The sequence below is a fragment of the Synchiropus splendidus genome, chromosome 5, assembly GCF_027744825.2.
Source record: "Synchiropus splendidus isolate RoL2022-P1 chromosome 5, RoL_Sspl_1.0, whole genome shotgun sequence".
Taxonomy (NCBI): Eukaryota; Metazoa; Chordata; class Actinopteri; order Syngnathiformes; family Callionymidae; genus Synchiropus; species Synchiropus splendidus.
In genome coordinates, this window is record NC_071338.1 from 26,774,139 (window position 1) to 26,780,138 (window position 6,000).

Here is a 6,000-nt window from a genome sequence, read left to right on the forward strand (position 1 = left end):
AATTAGCATTCATGAGCGCTGGAAAGACCTGCAGTGAAGGAGGGAGGGAGGGGCTGAAATGATGAAAACACAGAATTGGGGGAGAGGGAGCTGCCGTTTAAGCTTCAAGCTGAACGCCGCAAAAGGTTACGCTTCTGTTGTCTTCCGTCTCCTGTTTCACGCGCCCACCCTGCCCTGTATTTCCACTGGCCATCGCAGGAAAAGCTGTCAGGAGTGAATCTGTTTCTCATGTTTTGCAATGAATAAATCTTGAATGAGGTTTGGAAAACATCGTAAACACAAGACCCGGCTTCAAAATTCAGCCGTTGATCCAATATTGATGTGAACGTAATTATTCAAGTGTTATGTTTGTCATATCTGTTACGACCAAGAGCTGGTGACAGCAAGCATGAGGGAAGCGTGTTGGATGTCATTTCCATTTGCACCCATGCTCCGGTTGCGTGTAATAGCCCATGATAGCAATGACAATCTCCAACTCATCTCTTTGCTTCATTCTGCTCCACCTCATCATTAAATGTCTAGTATATCTTTCACTGCTCCTCCCAGGTTCCTGCTTCAGCAGACCACTCCTCCTTATCTCATAGACCATCCAGAATCATCTCATATTTGGCAATTAAAGTAAAACAATGGTATTTCAAGGTTTGTATGTTAAGCGAAAGAAGACCACAGTGTCATCAGCTGTCTACTGTTGACTCCTCACACATCCCCAACAATGAGCACTGACATGTTTACCCCATTTCAATGAGGTTAGGCGTGTAGTCATATAACCCAATTATGGCTGGACAAAATAAAAGCTGGCAATCTAAGTGGATAAAGTGCATGTTATATTACACTAGGGTGCAAACTAGGGCTCCACCGATCCATCAGCCAGCCCTATTTATCGGTGCCGATATGAGCAGTCACTGTGATCGGCCGATCAAAGGACAAATATAAAACATAATAAATTTTTGTATGATTTATTTATTTACTTTAATCTTATTTATATTTATGCATGATGACAAATGTTAGTACTCTTTAAATGTTTATTGTCACGAGGTCAAGGACGTGGAGCGGGACCCAAGCGCAGTGGTGAATGTCACAGGAGGCAGGACCGAGTCAAAAACAATATCTTAATAATTAAACAAACAACAAAATCACAACAGAAAGCGTCACCGAACCGGGAGAAACAAAGTGAAGTCTAAATGTCCAAACGGAGTAACCAAACTAGCAGAAGTCCATAAACATGAGTAAGAGTCCAAACAGAAAGCGTCACCGAACCGGGAGAAACAAACGAACTCAAATCTGGAAACAAATTGACAAAAGTACAATGAACAGAGAAACCAGGAAACACACGGAAACAGGAAGAAACAAAACACTAACTCAGGCACCAGGGTTTAAGACTAAGTAATCAAACAAGCAAGCAGGCGCACAGAACGAGAGAACAAACAAGGAAAGCCATAAGAAACGATGAGTTACCACAGGGAACAAAGGAGAGCGTCACCGAACCCGGAGAAACAAACAAACTCAAATCACAGGAACCAGGAGAGACGATCTGGCACACGTTGCTGGAGTCCAGGTGCTTTTGTACTCAGGTGATCAGGGGTTGATTGGCTCCAGCCGTGTTTCACAGGAACAGGAAGAACGAAGGGAGAAAACAAAAACAGGACTCACGTGACAAAATAAGAGCGGAATCATGACATTTACATCATCATGTAAAAATGGCAAAACAATTACAATAAGACACTTGGCCTTAAATCAACACGCTGAATTTGATCGAAGAAACGAATGCTAACCGAAAGTAACCGGAGGTGAAACCAATGCTATGGAGGTCATTGTTTTTGACAAGCAGCCGGAAGCGTGCTATCAGAAGCTAATACCTCACCTGTAACGCAGATACTCATTTCCTGAACATGCAGATGATGAAGAGCAGAGCGGTCTGTCTGGTTATAAGGCAACATTCCAGTGTGTAACAAGTGATGAGTGACGTTTACATTGTGGGATCTGCTCATTGTTCAATGAAAAGGGAATCATTATTTTTTAAATATATTAAATACTTTTGTATTGTTTGTTATTATTTATTATTTTTAAAAGTTGCCATGTCTTCAATTCAGTGTTGTTTGGTAATACTGTTATTTAGTAGGTTCGTGTAAGTAATCTAACAAGTTTAGTTGAGGGGAAAAAAAGAGAAAAAAAACTACGCCTCTAGTGCAAAAGTATAATTGCTTGGTCGCTTCTAACTAACAGTACTTATGTCTTGGAGTCGAATGAAACCACTAGCAAAGGTACATGCTAACCAGATACTGCCGCACAACGGCAATATTAAGTGCATGCACAAAGACTAAAATCAGGTAAAAACATATTGCTATTATGGAATAGAGTTGGCGAGCTCCTTTAATATATAAAGTCATTCATACTCGCGTTAACTACAGTACGCTCCTAACCAGTGTAAAGCCCACACATGACACTAAACCACCGTTCTGTTGAGTTAATAACTCATAGTGACTTTAGTTACTAACTAAACAAAAGCTCATTTTCCATGTTTTCTGTTTGGCACTGTTCTTTGAAGGTGAGTAATACCAGCATACAATTGTGATACTGTCTATAAATGTTATATTAACTGAGGCAAGTCATTCATTGTCCCTTTGAGAATTCCCTTCATGTATATGGAAGACAATAAACCGACAATAAATCTGAAACAAATCATTTCTGCGACAGCGTCATCATGCTGGTGGAGTCGCAAGCCATGTAAAGCGTTGTGTTAATTGAAGAAGATGTATGACCACACTTCTAAAAATTTCAAATGACGGTAGAGTTTATTACATTCCAGCGACTGTTCAGCAGCGTGCTGCATCACACCTGGCTCAAAATTGAGCTGAAGAACACAACCAAGATGTGGGACAATTACTCATGAAAATACAATGCCTGAAAGCTAACAGCCTTCAGACACTGTAATGACAGCAGATGAAGCCAGTGGAGGTAGAGGAGTGGAACGGCGGTGAGAAGGAGGGACGAGCAGCATGGGATGAAGAAGAGAAATTAGATTGTTATGTATATTACTGGCAATACACCCACGAATTCCATCTGCCATCCCATCAGCTGTCAAATTTGGAGAACGATGGGGATGTGAGAGTGGTAGGAATCTCAACAAGGCCTGAACTGGGCATGCCACTGTGAGCTAATAAAAACACAATCACATTCACTGCCAGAGGACGGGCGCAAAGGTCCGCGCCCATTTTCTCTGCTCACATTCACAGCCAAGATAGCTCACAGTCATTCCTTCTCTTTTTCACTCGCAGACTGTTAAACAAATCTCCACATAATCATGCACACACTGGCAGAGAAATATTAACTTGCTGTCACACCCGGCTGCACACATTCAGTCTTGCGCAATCAAACTATCCAGCGCTTCAAGGCGAGCGCTCCAACAGAGAGATCATGTATGAAGCTGCCCAGTTAAATACTGCTTCTTATCGCTTGCTATGACCCATGATTTGAGCCTATCTGCACTCCACAATGGTTCACTTTGAATTTCTTCACCTCAGATATTGGTTTGGGAGACACAAAGAAATGGTGTGTTTGCATTTGAGAATCGGCGCATTAGCTTCAGAAACACTTCCCGCATGGTCCCGCTAGATAGTTTTCAACCACGAGGCCAAAGTGAAACTGCTCAGGTGAGACGCCACAGGACTGGGCCGGCACCCGGGTCAGCATAACTGCTAATCCTCACTGATAAGAAAATACGCTGACCACGAGCTGATCACTGGTCAGCGCTGGCTATTCCCATCAATAAATGAGGGGGAAATATATTAAGGCTGGAAACGGCATCCCATGCATTTATAATCTCAGTGACACTGATAAGCAAGGGATGGTTATAGTCCAAGATATTTTGCCGCTAGGATTGAATTAATTATATTATCTTCATCAGAATTATAGCTCTTCATCCACAAGCCACAATCCAGACCTCGAGCAGCAACATAAAAAGAGTAACTCATCCAGCTTGATATATTTTTATTCAATAGCAAGCAAGTCTGCAACTTAACTCTTAACTCTTGAGTTTTTTTGAATGAAATATTCAACTTTGATGTCACTATTTCAGAAGGCTGCAGCCCAAACATGTTCAGAAAAATACCTCAGCATGACCCAACGTTTGAGAAGGGAGTGAAGTCACCCATCTATTACAAAACGTATACATAAAGCAGTGCCTTTTGTCGTCTCTCTAAATGACTAAACATTTTCATCACAGGATGGATAGTCTGTTGTAGAATGTGAAATATCCTGCTCTTTGTCATGCTCCTACTACGTAACTACAGCCTCCCTTGTCACCGCGACCTTTACTTTTTCCAAGACTTGGCAAGAAACACGGCCCAAAAATGTTGTTCTGACTGAGGTTCCAGGTGTCCACCATCTTGAGTAAAGTAGTAGCAACATCAGGCACAATATTTACCGCTTGTCTTGTTTGAATGCACCAATGTTTCTCGTCCTAATTTTGTTACTGTGGCAGTTAAGGGGTTGAAATAAAACTGATGAGTCAATCAATCAGTCTTTTGGTTTACATATACCGTACTGTCAGAGCTGATGAAGTTGATTGATGTGATCCTTCCGTCTGGCCTGGCCATGACTGGTGATTTAAGATTGTGTTTCCCATTCACATTTGATTTTTGTTTGGATATTTTGTTGAATATTTCATCCACTTTTAATATCTTTGTGCTTGCTCTATCGCAAATGAGATTTGGAGGATATAAATACACATATGAAACTGAAGGATTTTTTTTTATTTTCATGATTTGTTGTTCCTCCATTTCACAACATTTGTCCAGTGTTTTCAATGCAAATCACGGCAACAGGACAGAACCATTGCCTGTATTGCATTGCCTGCTTCTGAAAAACTGCAATGTAGGATTAAGTGTATACCTGACATAGCTACTTCATCTCAAACTATTCATAGCAGTATTAATCGCAACGCTGTTCTTAAAGGAACAGAGCAGTCCGGTATAAACATGGCTGGGTGTGTGTGTCTCTGGAAACTGCCAAACATAAGGGAGGTTTCTGTGTTATGTGTACGTGATTGAAGCCCGAGTTAAGACACACTGAGCAAAGCTGACTGATATGCTAGTTGACTGAGGGGTGGTGAACTATGTCCACATGAGAGCAACCTCAAAACCATTCCGAGGAAGGCAAAGGTCAAAGGCAAGGCACACTTGGCAAAACTAGTTTTACTCAGTGGTTTCTACAGCTGGAAACAAAGCGGCAACAGGAATGGTAAGCTGTCTGAAATTTCAGACACGGAAATGTGTAGGATTCGTTGAAAAGGTCATGCTGAACATCTCGCGTGTCACATATGGACGCTGCCAGCGCAGGAAAAGAATGATTCTGTTGTTAGATGTGTGTCTCATGCAAGTACGGTTCAAGCAAGATTGCATCCCACCCCTCCAACACTTCCTCCTTTAAATGAATGGGAAGAAGACCCGTGCTTGGCTGTATGACCTTGGTGATGTCTGATTTGGTGAGAGTAGCAATATCAATAATAATGAAGAAATTAATAAGCTGCTGTCGGCCTCAGGGTGAGAAGACAAGGGTAGAGTTGGTGGGGAGCTGTAATAATCGGGACTGGGGCGGGGGGGGGGAGTGTGGCCGGAGGACGGCCGCAATGCAAGCAGAGTGAAAGGGTGCGAGGGTGGGGGGGTAAGTGCACGATTTCCTCAGTAGCAGTGTGGTGCTGCAGTCCATGCTGTCACACGTCAAAGAGGGAGCAAATCAAAGGCAGCTCTTTTGATGAATATAAAACAGAGGCCTGCTGAGAAGCACTCTCCCTCCCTCCTTTTCTAATCACAGGGCTGCAGAGGCGACGGGCTGCGCCAATCCCCACAGCCCATCGCAGAAAGAGAAGAGTGCAGGAACAAGGAGATGAGGACAGGGAACATGGGCGATCACAACAAAGGCGGCTTTATAATAGCAATAAACATTTGTCCTCTGGAGACATGTGCGCAGAATGATGGGTGAAATGTGGCAAGATGAGAGCGG